Genomic DNA, 14,374 nt, shown 5'->3' on the forward strand with positions numbered 1-14,374 from the left:
GGAGAAGGAAGAGGAGGGGGAGGAGGAGGAGATGGAGGAGGAGAAGGAGGAGGAGGAGGAGGAGGAGGAGGAAGAAGTGGAGGAGGAGGAAGAGATGGAGAAGGAAGAGGAAGGGGAGGAGGAGGAGATGGAGGAGGAGGAGGAGGAGGAGGAGGAAGAAAAAGAAAGCAATGATGAAAATGACAACTACAAAGATTACAGCAACAGTGATGATAATGATAATACTATAAGCCAGGTACTCTGCAAAGCACTTTACATGTATAAATTCACTTAACCCTTACAACAAACGTACAAGGCAAATCTTATAACTCCCATTTTACAATGAAGAAACTGAAGTGCAGAATGGTTAAATAATTCACCTGGTGTTACATGGTTAGTAAATGAAAAGGCTGACAATTTGAACACAAAAAGTTTGAATTTAGAAGTTATGCATTACACTATACAGACTTTCCATAAATAGACTCTTCATTTTTTTGAAATTCAGTTTTTTCCATCCCAACCCCTTACTCTAGCCACCGCTGCAGCAACCAGTCCTGCTTCCCTTCCAACACTTTCATGCAGATGTCCTCTGACAGCATCTCACCTAATCCTGCCCCAATTATCTCTCATGCCCGCCCTGGGATTCTCTGATGGTGCACCATGGAACACCCAAGAAAACCCACTTGGAGTCAATGTAATTGACATGCAATCTGAACTACTGAGAAATTATCATCTTTCAGGGAACCCTTGACTAACTGGAGATCAGAACCAAAGATAAATGCTTTCTTCTTTCATCTCCTGAGTAATGGCTCTGATGCTCATTTCATGAGGCCCCTCAGAAGATCCTGCAGAATCAAGCAGCAGTCACCCACAGTGAGGCCAATTCACCAACACACCCATGTTTCGGCTTTCTTCGTTTCCCTGTTTAATTTCCCTTACTCTTCACTCCAGCACCCTGGGCTCACTATTCAAATAAACTTCTTTCAAGGCCAGGCTTTCACTCAGTCTTTTCTTTGACAGAAATCCAAGTTATTCACTATTACTTTTATCTATGTTCTTAATTTCATAATTTTAAAGACCCATGTTTCTAGAATATGTGAAAACTCTCTATTAGCCATAATACCAAAATAGAAATCAGAGTTTTTACCTGAAATTTCTGAAAATTCCTTTTTTAATCTCCAATGTCTTTGTTATAGCACTGGACTAGGAGGTGTTGAGCAAGTGACAGTAGTACCATTCTGGAAATGCTGATTTGTTGTTTATTCTTCAAATACTTCATGTGGGCTTACAATTCAGTGACTGATTTGCTTTTCAGCTATAACAGTGGGAACTCGTTAAGGCATTTGTGCTATTACCACATCTTAATTTAATTATTAGGATGACAAACTTAATACTTGAATACTAAGGGATTGTAATTTTTTTTTATTACCTAAGAATCGACAGGTCAGGTGAGAAAAATAAATCAATAATTAACATCAGAAAGCATCATGAGTCCTTCATTTACTATGTACTCACTCAAATTACATTGAACTTTTGTTTAGAGACCTGGTGTGATTGATCTGTGAATTGTACATTGACATAATAGGTGGTAATGAAAGAAATTGTTGGAAGAATTTGGTATTTTTCCTATAAATCCTTAATCATGTTATTTCAAAAATATGATCCACAACTACAGTCATTAAAATAACCATATTTTGTAAAGGCCCTAAATTTAATTTTGTTTTCCAATTACCCAAATGAGTAGTAGCAGGCAAAATACACATGAACACAGCCAAATTCAACCAAACTGCCTTTGATGCCTCAAGGTATTAAGATACCTTGATATCAAGATAAACTCACTCAGCTCCTTGAAGCTAAGCTAGAACCACTTCCTTACCAAAATAGAGCTTTCCTTAAGCTACAAAGGCCAATTCAGAATCACCATGAGTTTGCTGAGAGCCAAACTAATGACACATCTTGTGTTATGTTTAGAGCTGCCTGTAGAATATATCACTGATGATTTGCCATTATAAATAGAAATCAAATAGCTAGTTTGATCATTTTAAATTGAAGGGTTGTAATAAAGATGACACCAAGAATTGTGATCTGTTTTCCAAGTAATAGCTATAATCTTACAACTTGTATAGTCTTACAACTGGTGTACAATAGGTATAATCTTAAAAATGGCTAACTGTAAAACTTATCACTAAGAAACATTCTTTCAAAATAGGCTCAAAAGCCTAATGTTTGGAAATTCATTTGAATCTATGACTGAAGATTCTTAAAGGAGTTTTTTTTTAAGTAAACTTTTGTATTGGAATATAATATACATAAAGAGCACTGTGTATACAGTAAAGAGCACAACTCAACAAATTTTTATGAATTCAGCACACCCAGGTTACCATGCAGATCAAGATCAAGAGTACTACCAGATCCTCAGAAGCCTCCTTTTATCCTCTCTCAGTCATCCTTAATCATTATTCCTCCAAAGGTAAACAATATTCTGTTCTGCCTTCCACCACCGTAGATTACTTTTGCTTGCTGTTGAATTTTATATAAATGAAATCATTCATGTTCTATAGTATACATTCTTTTGAGTCTGGCCTTTTTGCTTAACATTTTATTTATGAGATTTATCCGATTTTTACTTGTAGTCATAGTTTGACCTTCAGTGCTGTAAAATATTCCATTGTAAAATATTCCACAATTTATTGATGGACATTTGCATTATTTCCAGTTTGGGAATCTTACAAATAATGCTAGAATAAGCATTTTTTACATGTTTTTGGTGAAGATATGTATGCACTCCTGCTGAGTACATATCTATGAGTGGAATTTTTGTGACATGAGTTATGTATGTGTTTAGTTTTAGTAGATAATCCAAGTAGTTTTTAAAAAGCAGTTGTACCAATTTACATTCCCACAGCAGTGTGGGAGAGTAAGTTGTTCTATATCCTTACTAATTATAGGTATTATCTGTTCTTTGTTTTTTGTGTGTGTGGTGCTTTTGTTTATATTAGTCTATCTGATGGGTTGGTAGTGTTATATTATTGTGGATATAACATGTATTTCTATGTTAACTAATGACGTAGATTGTCCTTTCATATACATAATTTGTATATATTCCTCTCTAAGTTTCTATGGAAGTCTTTTGCTCATTTTATTTGGGTGTTTTCTTATTTATTTTATTATTTTTAATAAAAGCTCTTTGTTAGATATATGCATTTCAAACATCTTTGTCCCTCTATAGTTTCAGTTTTAACTTTCTTCATAAGTTCTGATAAACAGAAGTCCTTAATTTCTAATAAGAACTAATTTCTTAAGATTTTCCTTTATAGTTAGTGCTTTTCTGTCCTTTTTAGAAATCTTTTCTTGACCCATGGTCATGGATATTTTGTCCTATGTTAACATTTAGAAAACTTATTGTTTTACTCTTCATATTTATGCATATTACATTTAAGCATACCACATTTAATTAAGCACATTTAGTCCATTTGGAATTAATTTTTGTGTATGGTATGAGCTAGGAGTCAAGATTTTTTTCCATGTGGATAATCCACTTCAGTTTACTTTTTAAAACTTTTCCCTCAACATGCATTAAAATTGCACCTTTTCTTGAAAGTCAAGTGTCTATATGTGTAGATTTGTTTCTGACTCATTTGTCTGCTCAATGGTCATTTGTCTATCTTTGTGCCAGTACTATAGTGCTTTCATTATAGAGTTTTATGATAATTATTGATATCTGTGGCATAAGTCTTTGAACTTTGATTTTCTTTAACACTGTCTTGACTACTCTAGATCCTTTGCTTTTCCATAAAAATTTTAGAATTAACTTACCAATTTTCATTCAAAGAAATGTCAATGGAAGTTTGATTGTGATTTCATTAAATCTATAAATCAATTTAGGGAGAAGAAACATTTTTTCATTGCATCTTCCAATCCTTAGAAGTGATATATCTCAAATTTCTGGTCAAGATGGCAAAGTAGGTAAATGCTATGCTTGCCTCCTCCAATAACCACATCGAAATTACAGCTAAACTACAGAACAACGATCATTGAGAACCTCCTGAAAACTAGCTGAATAGAAGTCCAACAATTAAGGACATACAGAAGAAGGCACCTGGAGCCTGGTAGAAGGGGTGGAGACACAGAGCTGGCTTGTCCCACACCCACATGTGGTGGTGAAAAAATGGAAAAGATATCTCAGCTGCAGGGATGCCCCTGGAGGAGCAAGGGGTCCCAGCCACTAGGATGCCCAACCCAGGGTTCAGTGCCTGAAAAAGAAGTCCCTACAACTTCTGGCTGTGAAAATCAGCAGAGATTGTGGCTGAGTGAGACAAAGGGTTGCTGGAGTCCCAGACATTTCTTTTAAAGGGCCTACACATAGACTTACACACTAATGGACTCACTCACTCTGAATTCCAATGCTGGGAAATCAGCTCAAAAGTCACCAGGGACATACAGGGAGAAACTGAATTCTCTGGCTTCAGAGTGATGGTTGGAAGGGCAACTTTCTTCCAGACAGAAGTGACGGCAGGAGCTATTGTCCCTTTGTTGAGCCCTCCTCCCTACTAACGTGCAGACACAGGTGGGCACCATATCTGAGTCTCCATCAACTAGCTGCCCTCTTGATTGCCTGAAACCCTACCCCTCCCCACTTGCAGGCCCATCCAAGCCACTTCCAGTGGCTTTTCCATACAAATGGCCTGTCTTGGCTCATGCTGCAAACTTTCTTAAAATCTCTCAAAGGTTCACAAAACCCAAACAAGCAGCATCTGGCCTCAGTGTCCCCTGTACCTCTTGCTAAGCAGCCCCAAACCCAGCACTAGTGGCAACTGACCTTGGTTTGCAGCTTAGCTTCCCCCAGGCACCTCTAAGCCCAGCACAGGTGGGAACCATCTACAGATTGCATTGTGGCTCATGCCAATTGGCCCCAGGCAGGGAACAGGCTGTGGCTGAACTTGGTATGAAACGGGTCCTCTCCCAGAAAGCCCTGGGGCTGGTACACCTGGTGGCCAGCTTCTGACCAAGCTGGGGGATCACCTGGCCACATTCAAGAATGTATAGTATAGCATGCTGTACACCTAAAACTAATATAATATTACATGTCAACTGTAATTGAAAAAAAAATATATATATATATATTAAAATCATCTACTTTTTAAAGATTTTTGAGCCATATTAGCCAATTTTTTGGCATGGAGATGGAAGAGCCATCTGGCCTGGTATTGGTGTCCTTCTGGCCCCTTGGGAGTTAGGTGGGCATTCAGATGTCTACTTGAAAGGGCTCTGAGGGAGAGCAGAACCTGATTCTTACTCTGCTCATGTCGATTAATGCAACAAAGAGAAAGGTTGAGTATGTGGAGAGGCTGAAACCAAAAGGATTTGGGAGAGACTTTGAGGGCACTTTCTCAAAAAATTGTCTTGTGGTTTGTTTTTTTCTTTTGCTATTGTTTTTGTTGCACTGTTAATGAAGTACAGAGCGGGGAAGTTGGAGAGACAGACTAATTTTAAAAGCTGTATTTAAAGGAAGATCTTTCGTACACTGAGTTTAAATCTACTTTCCTATACCTTCCATTAATTGGACCATCTTTGTGTGCTCTTTATAATCAAAACGCCCATCACCATCACCATTGGTGACATAGGTAACATTTGTTGAGTACTTCCCTTTATTAACACCTTTAATCCCCACGTCAACCCTATAGGTGAGCACTATTTTCATTCCCAATCCCCTGAGGAAAGAACCAAGAAGTAGAAGAAGTAACTTAGCCAAGGTGCCACAGCTGGCTAGAGGCAGGACAGGACAGGATTCCCACCCAGAAGGGCTGCCCAGAGCCTCATGAATCTAACCAACATCCACAGGCAACCTCAAAATGTGAGCAAAAAGCCCCTATGTTCCTCCAACCTTCCCACAGCTAATTGTCACCTCAATTATTCCTCAGTCCAAGAGATGGTTTCCAGATTCTCAGCCATCATCTGGACACAATTTGGTTTGTCAAAAGTTATGCCTAAATCTCACACTTTACATGTGGTCTGATGAGGCGGGAGCACAGTACTTTAATCTCTTTCACCTTAGACATCATGTCTTGGATGAGATGGCCAGAGGATTTTTATCAGCCAGATCCTCAAGTTGACACCGAAAATGGAGAAGGAATTAAGAGAAGTTTTTTCAGGAAATGCTACCCAACATTGTTTTTGAACGAACACTGGCTATAAAGGAGAGCAGTGACTTGCAGATGACACATCAAGAGTTAAGGCTGGTGCCCATGGGTTGGGGTGGGGTGAGGGGCATGAGGCAGAGCCAGCCTGGGGGAGTGGAACCAGAAAGCTGAATCTGCTAAGTGCTATTTTAGAACTGTTGCATTTCAAGAGAAAGGGCCATCTCCATGAAAATGTAGCTGGAAATGCAGTTTAGGTGAAAAGGGGGAATTAAAGAGACAGATGTAGATCATAAATACAGATGTCAAAGTTAAAGTTGAACCTTAAATATGGCCCAACAAAGAAAGGAATGAATCGAGGAATTGGGTTTCTTTTGGTCTCTTTGCTTGATGGAGAGAATTAAATTTTGATTTCATTATTGTGCCCATTTCCTTGTGTGATATTGTGTGATATTGTGATTTATAATAAGAAATGTGTGTGTGTGTGTATATATATATATATATATATATATATATATATATATATATCCGTGGTTCCTGACATGGAGCTCCTAAAACTCTTGTAAATTCCTGAGTGATAAGAGCACTAGGAGCATCTTTTGTTCTAATATTTGGTTTTTGACCCCATTTCTTGGCACAGAGCTCCTGAAACCGTTGTAATTTCCTGGGTGATAAGAGTCTTTTGTTCTAATCAGGTGACTCTGGGTGACTCCTGGATGGGAGCTGGTCACTGCAAAGACCAAGCCAAGATTAGAAAGTTGGAATTTTCAGCCCTGGCCCCCATTCTCCAGAGAGGAGGAGGGGCTGGAAATGGAGTTATAATTGATCATGAGGAAGCTTCCATAAAATCCCAACAGCACGTGGCTCAGAGAGCTTCCAGCTTCCACATACCAGGAGGGTGACACACCCCGACTCCACAGAACAGATGTTCCTGTGCTCAGGACCCTCTCAGACCTCACCATATGTATCTCTCTTCATCTGGCTGTTCATCTGTATCCTTTATCATATCCTTTAATAAACTTGTAAATGCAAAAAAAAAGTAAATAAATGATATACCTCTTATTTAGGTCTTCTTTCATTTACCTCAATAATATTTTGTAGTTTTTTGTTTGTAAGTTTTCAATATTTGTTAGATTTATTTCTAGGTGTTCAATACTTTTAGGCCATTGTAGAGAGTTATCATTTTAAAATGAACTTATCCCCATGCTTATTGCTATTATATAGAAAAACAACAAAAGCTTGATAGCTTGTTTATAGATCATTTTGGATTTTTCACGTACATGTAATCACATCATCTCCAAATAATGAAATTTTAAAATTTTCAAAATCTTATAACTCATTTTTTTGTTTGTTCTATTGCACTGTAAGCCTTCCTGTATGATACTGAAGGAAAGTGATGATGCTGAACATCCTTTTCTTATTCCTGACTTTGGGAAGAAAGGCATCTACTATCTCTCTAGTTAGTAATTAGCCGTAAGTTTTTAGGAATATCCATTAACTGCTTAAGAAAATTTCTATTTCCAGCTCCTAAGAGATTTCAGTATGAATGGGTGTTGAATTTTATCAAATGCTTTTTCTGCATTTGTTGAGACAATCATGTGCTTTTATCATATTCTTTTACTGTGTATATTAGGATTGAATTTTTAATATTAAATCAACCATGTTTTCCTAGAATAAACTCCACTTGGTCATGATGTGTTTGATTTGCTAATATTTTGTTGAAGGTTTTTGAGACTACATAAGAAATTGGTTTTTATTTTTTTTGTAATATTTTAATAGGTTTTGATTTCAAGGTTGTGCTAGCCACATAAAATGAGTTAGCAGATGTTACTTCTTTTTCCATTGTTTTGTCTTTGTTCCTAGGGGATAGCCATTTAGGAGTCTCAAGTGAAAATCTGGTCTTCTTGGCAAGCCTGAATTCCATTTTTAACTCAGCATTGTCAAGTTATCAAAATATCTACAGCTTAGCTTTTTAGCCTCTTAGCAACTGTACTCTGCTGGGTTTCTATGTGTTTCATCTTGTGCGCACACAGCTTAGAAGTAACCAAATGACTCAAGGGGACACAGCACACAGAATGCGGGGTTCAATACTCTGCAGACTTCTTTCAGCACAAAGGGCTTTCAAAACCTAGTTGTCTTAGTAGCTGGAAATTCCAACTTTTGTATCCTTTTCCCAGTAAAGCTACCAGAACTCAAAGATGCTGCTTTTTCTTTTCAACCTATGTGCCATGTCCCAAAGGATAAAGCACCAATAAAGGTAGAACTCACCTCAATATACTTTCTTTCTCTATGGGATCTTAGCCCCTCAAGTCCTAGTTGTCTAGATTGTTCTCCAGTGACTCCATAAAGATCTTTGTTTGTTTGCTCATCTTGTATTTTATCTAGTTTTTATAGTTGATATCATCAGAAAATTTAGCCTGGTAAGAACTTCTCCATCGACAGCTAAAACCACAAGCCCCTGAATAGAGCTCTGAAAGAGACGAATTTGTAGCATCACCTGTCACCCTATCATTCCACATCTGGGAACAAACTGCTTTTCTGCTGAGGTCAGGAGCTGGTGCCCCAGTCAGGGGCAGGATGATGAAAGACTTTTTCTCACTCTCCTGAGCTCTGTCATTGTTCGAAGACTGGGAATCATCTCCATGGTCCATTGGTGTTGCCTCCAGACAGTTTATTTTTATAGTAATATTTAGAGGGCTATCAACAGGCGCATTTTAGCCAAACTGGATTTCTTAATTTTTCCCAACTGACACTAAAATAGGAGATACCATATGACATTTTAAGTTTTTTTTGTTTGTTTTCATTTTTCTGTTCAAACAGCTACCATTTCCTCCTATATAGGGGAATGACAATTTATTAACTCATAAATCAGAAATATGAATCTACCACCTGAACAACTTATATACCTATGATTGATTCATTACCTATAGCATGAACAGTCACAGTATCTCAAGAGATGTTGACAGAATAGATTTCTTCCACATGGGCCCAACGTATATCCTGTGAATGCTGACCATACACAATCAGAAATTTATAATAGTCAGGAGGACTTCTCTGGACAATCTACTTCCTGAATTCTCTTGGAAGAATCATATTATGCCATAGCTTATGTCAAATTTTAAAAGGGATAAATATTTATTGGCTGAAATAGTATTCTGGCACTATATCTAAGAGCTACATAGAAACAAGTTTGCTTAATCTATAATAAAAGTCTTTTCTAATTTTAGAAATGAAATCCGAGCCCCTGGCTCCCTAATCCTACTGTAACGATGATATTGTGGAAATGACATTAAAAAGCTTATTGGCATACAATTCTGGATAGCCATGGCAAGAGATAAAAATGAAGGGGCAGGAGGACTTCGAGGGAAATGTAACTAAGCCTGCCTATCTCCTCAGTGCCTCTCTCTTTTCTTTATAACGTTTTGTTATTTTGGAATGGCTTACTGTCTGTTGAGACTTTGGAACACTAAAGGCTGCTGATTTGAACTGCTTTGTGGGATGGTTTGTTCATTTTGATCCAATCTTAAATGGCTCAGCTTATTTGTGACTTTAGCCCTGACAGACAAGAGATCTTGCTTCAACTCTACCAATAGTGAATAGCAAAGTCTGAGACCACCCTCATATGCTGCCCTTTATTGAAGACATGAGCAAAATATCACCAGCCTTTTTTTAGTTTAGTTTTTTTTTTTTTTTAGGTTATAAAACAGGCTCATTTTATTAGTCTTCAAGAGAGTCAGGCATAGTTTAAAATTCCTTTTGATTGCTAGATTGACTTTATTATTATTATTATTAGTTTCAGGTATACAAAACAATGTAGTAGCTAGACATTTACACACAGGTGGGAACATGTCACACTTCTGCTTTGGGACAGGGATGAGTAAATGACTATCCAAAGTTAATTTCCTTCATAAGAGTCTCTAATTAGATAATGCCATACCATCAATTTATGGTAAGAAAATTGATATCTCGCTTATTGAAGGAATAAGCTACAGTACGGGGGATAATCATGTTGTCTTAAAGAATTCCTGAGACATTGAACAATAGGAAAAAACAATTCACAAAGAAAGGAAAGTAATTTCTCCAAGATCTTAAACATCACTCAATGAATGTGTACAAGAAGCCGTAGGGGATATAAAGACCTACAAAGCGCTAGTCCTGTCCTTAAGGAATTCATGGACTAATTAGGAAACAATTAAAATGGCATCTGTGTAAAACACTGATAACACACATGAGTTCACAGAGGCTAAAAACCTTCTCCCAAGTCTGAGAGCACTCATTGGCAATACAAACTATTTTTCATTTGAATCTCTTTCTACTAAAATACATTGTAAGCTTCTTGAGGACAGAAACTCTACCTTCCTCATAAAGCCTAAAACAATACTCCACAGATATTTGTTGATTGAAAATGCTTTTGCTGTAGCCAGGGCAACTCCGTGCAAAACCCTTTCAGAGCAAACTTACTGTCTCCAAGTGCATGCACACACACGAGAAAGGGGATATTTTCTGATCCCTCGGGGTACAGTGGAATGTAAAACTGTTTCTGTGGGAGTAGTATTAACATCAGGAAGGTAAAACTGCCATTCATGCTACATATTTCTTCCAAAAAGATTCTTTTGCAGGTGATTCAGAAAGTATCTATGAATGATTCACAAAAAGTTCTCAAAGTTAACATAAATGTAGTTAATGCTGCCAAACATTCTATTTAAGCACTTGAGTTTTTACTTTGGGGTTGACAATCAACTCCCCCCGCAACCTTCCCAGCCTGACTTATATAATGAGGAGGGGTTTTCCTGCAGCTGCAGCAAAAGGCTAATTCCCTAAAGCAGAAGCATATGTAGAAAATAAATCAAGGAAACCATCAACAAATCAAAAGGGCAACCAACCAAATGGGAGAAGGTATTTGCAATCTATATTTCCAATGAGGGGTTAATATCAAAAATATATCAAGAACACATACAACTCAACAACAACAAAAAAACAAATAATCTAATTTTTAAAAAATGAGCAGAGGGTCTGAATAGACATTTTCCAAGGAAGACAACAGATGGCCAACAGGCACATGAAAAGATAGTCAGCATCACTGGTTATGAGGGAAATGCAAATCAAAACCACAATGAGACATCACCTCATACCTGTTAGAATGGCAATTATTAAAAAGACAAGAAACAACAAGCATTGGAGAGAAGGTGGAAGAAAGGGAACTCTTGTACAAGGTATGACAATTAAGTTTGCGAACTCGCTCCCATGCACTTACATTGGCAGCACCTGTACAAACAGCTCGGTAAGGTTTCATAACCTTGGTATATCAGTGTCTCACAGCTGTGTTCATGTCGACTTGTGGTGGTGTCTTGCTGAGTGGCATTCATTATTGTTGTGTGTTTTTGTGTGCCGTCGCAAGAATGTCTGAGCTTGAATTAGAGCAATGCACAAACATTAAATTTTTTATTAAACTTGGTAAGAGTGGAAGGAAAATCAGGAACATGTTAGTCTAGGTTTATGGGGATCATGCCATGAAGAAGACGGCAGTGTACAAATGGATTAAACGTTTTTCTGAGGGGAGAGAATGTGTCACTGATGAAGAGGGGTCAGGGTGGCTGATACTGAGCAGAACTGATGAAAACATTGCAAAAATCCATTGAATTGTACGTCAAAATAGCCTGCTGACTATGAGAAGCATAGAAGACCAAGTCAACATCAATAGAGAAACAGTTAGGAAAATCTTGACAGGAGAAAGGTGTGTACAAAAATGGTCCCGAAGGAGCTCACCAACAAACAAAAGCAAAGGAGAGTCAAAGTTTGCCAAGACCTTTTGGAGAGGCAAGACGATGTTTTGGGCTGTGTTATTACTGGTTGTGAAACATGGGTGTACCAATATGATCCTGAAACAAAGCATCAAAGTGCACAATGGAAGTCAGCCTATTCTCCATGACCAAAAATTTCTGTCAATCCAAATCAAGAGTCAAAACGATGTTCCTAACCTTTTTTTATATCAGAGGGATTATTCATTATGAATTTGTACCAACTGGACAGACAGTTAACCAAGTTTACTATTTGGAAGTGCTAAAAAGGCTGCATGAAAAAGTTAGATGAAAACGACCTGAGCTTTTCATCAACAATTTGTGGCACTTGCATCACGACAATGCACCAGCTCACACNGCACTGTCTGTGAGGGAGTTTTTAGCCAGTAAACAAATAACTGTATTGGAACACCCTCCCTACTCACCTGATCTGCCCTCCAATGACGTCTTTCTTTACCTGAAAATAAAAGAAATATTGAAAGAAAGACATTTTGATGACATTCAGAACATCAAGGGTAATACGACAACAACTCTGATGGCCATTCCAGAAAAAGAGTTCCAAAATTGCTTTGAAGGGTGGACTAGGTGCTGGCATCAGTACATAGCTTCCCAAGGGGAGTACTTTGAAGGTGACCATAGTGATATTCAGCAATGGGGTATGTAGCTTTTCTAGGATGAATTCTCGAACTTAATTGTCAGATCTCATAAAATAGCCAATCCTTCTCTGCTGCAATTCGGCATTTAGTGTTTGGCTCCGCCAGTACAGGGTAGACAAACTCTTTCTGTTCTATAACACCTCTTTATTATGCTGGGAGAGGCCTTGGTTTGCTTTCCCTAGGGGAATTTCAATTATAGTAAGCCACCCCTAGTCTCTAATGTTCAAAACTGAGGTAATATATAGCATGCTAATGTAAAAGTAAGAGGTCTTCACACCTGTTTTATTGTCCTTAATTCCTACTTAAGCACTGCCAGTAAAGATGTGCAGACTTCAGGTCCTAGTCTTCTCCTGGAGACCAAGAGCTGCTCAATGTTAACACTTAACTAATAAAATCACAGGATTTCCAGATTGGAAACCTCATAAGCATCAGCTCCAATGGTTTTTCCCAGCTGAAATATCCTGAATCACAGGTATCTATTTGATTGCTACCAGTGACAAGAAGCTCACTACTTTGCAGAGTGTTCACTATTAAACTACTCCAACCTGGCCAAAGTCTGCAATTTACATCTCAAACCATTACTCTTAATTCTTTCCTTTGAAAACAGATATTAATTGAATCCCAAAAACAAATTAAATTGTTCAAGCCTTAAAAAAAAAGCCTCATATCCCTATTTTGCCGTTTATCACACTTTATTGTAACTGATGGTGTATCTCCACCACTAGATGCTAAGCTATGTGGGCAGGAGTACATCACTTTTAAGCAAAGATGCAAAAAAAAAAAAAAAAAGAATAGGACTCAAGCTAGTTTCCCTTTTTCATTCTTTCCTCCATCCTTTAGTCACATTTCCCAGACAAATATCACATTAAAACAAATTTACAGATATACTGAGGGATGAAGCAGGTTGGAAAGCACCGAATTAACTTGAGTACTCCACAATATTAAGCCAATAAGTCAATTTGGGCTTTGAATTCCCAGAGTTCCTGATTCATAACAAGTGTGGAAATACATTAAAACCAGCAGAAGATGACAGTAAACCAGAAAGGATGGCTAAGGGGTGTTTAACCTCATGGTCCAAAAACCTCATGGTCCTGCTTTTTCAAAAATAGGACTAGGCCTTTGTTGCTGTAGGTGATACCTTTGAAAGAGGCTGTCAAGCCTGTGACCTGTCACCTTAGCTTTTGACAATTCTTACATTGCATGTGACCTCAGGAGAAAATTCCACCTAGTGTGAGTCCTTAGAAGTAAACAATGACCCCGTCTTAGGTTTTCTGGAACACAGGGCATTATTTTGGATAAAACTTTTATAAACAAAAACCAAAAAGTGCAAACTCTCACCTTGGAGTCTGGTAGTAAATGAGCCTGAATAACTTCTTCAGAGTTGAGCTCAGTGATTGGCTGAGAAAACATCCAAAGGTTGAGAAGGTTATGGCAGAAATCATCTGGGCTTTGGGTCTATGAGCACAAAAGGAACATGGCCACGAGGTCATTTACTTGTAAAAGAAAAAACAACAAGGCCTAAAATATGACTTGACATCAAAAAAGAATAATAAAACACAGCTATTTTGACTTCAACAATCCAAAGCTATAAATTTTTTCTCCAAATCATGAATGCATCTTCCTTTCTACTCAACTGATTTACTGCATTTGCTAATTCAATTAAAAACCCATGCAAGCACGCTGCACCAGCTAGCTAGGACAGAAAGGAGAGGTACTTTCCCTCTGTTTCTTCTGGGGAAGGCACATGTTGTCATTTTGGCATCACTGATCACAGCTGATTATGTTGATACTTCGCGCCATTGGT

General features: G+C 37.9%; 1 long non-coding RNA gene across 1 annotated transcript in view; it reads right to left on the reverse strand.

Annotated features, from left to right (window-relative positions):
* LOC109384865 (uncharacterized) overlaps positions 1-14,374 on the reverse strand; it is a 75,335-nt gene that overhangs the window by 4,285 nt on the left and 56,676 nt on the right. The window contains exons 2-3 of the long non-coding RNA XR_002124502.1: positions 13,909-14,025; positions 12,340-12,371 (exon numbers count right to left, since the gene is read on the reverse strand). This is a non-coding gene — a long non-coding RNA (uncharacterized LOC109384865). The remainder of the gene's footprint in view (positions 1-12,339; positions 12,372-13,908; positions 14,026-14,374) is intronic.

This window comes from Hipposideros armiger, unplaced genomic scaffold (assembly GCF_001890085.2).
Source record: "Hipposideros armiger isolate ML-2016 unplaced genomic scaffold, ASM189008v1 scaffold_104, whole genome shotgun sequence".
In the NCBI taxonomy this organism is placed as follows: Eukaryota; Metazoa; Chordata; class Mammalia; order Chiroptera; family Hipposideridae; genus Hipposideros; species Hipposideros armiger.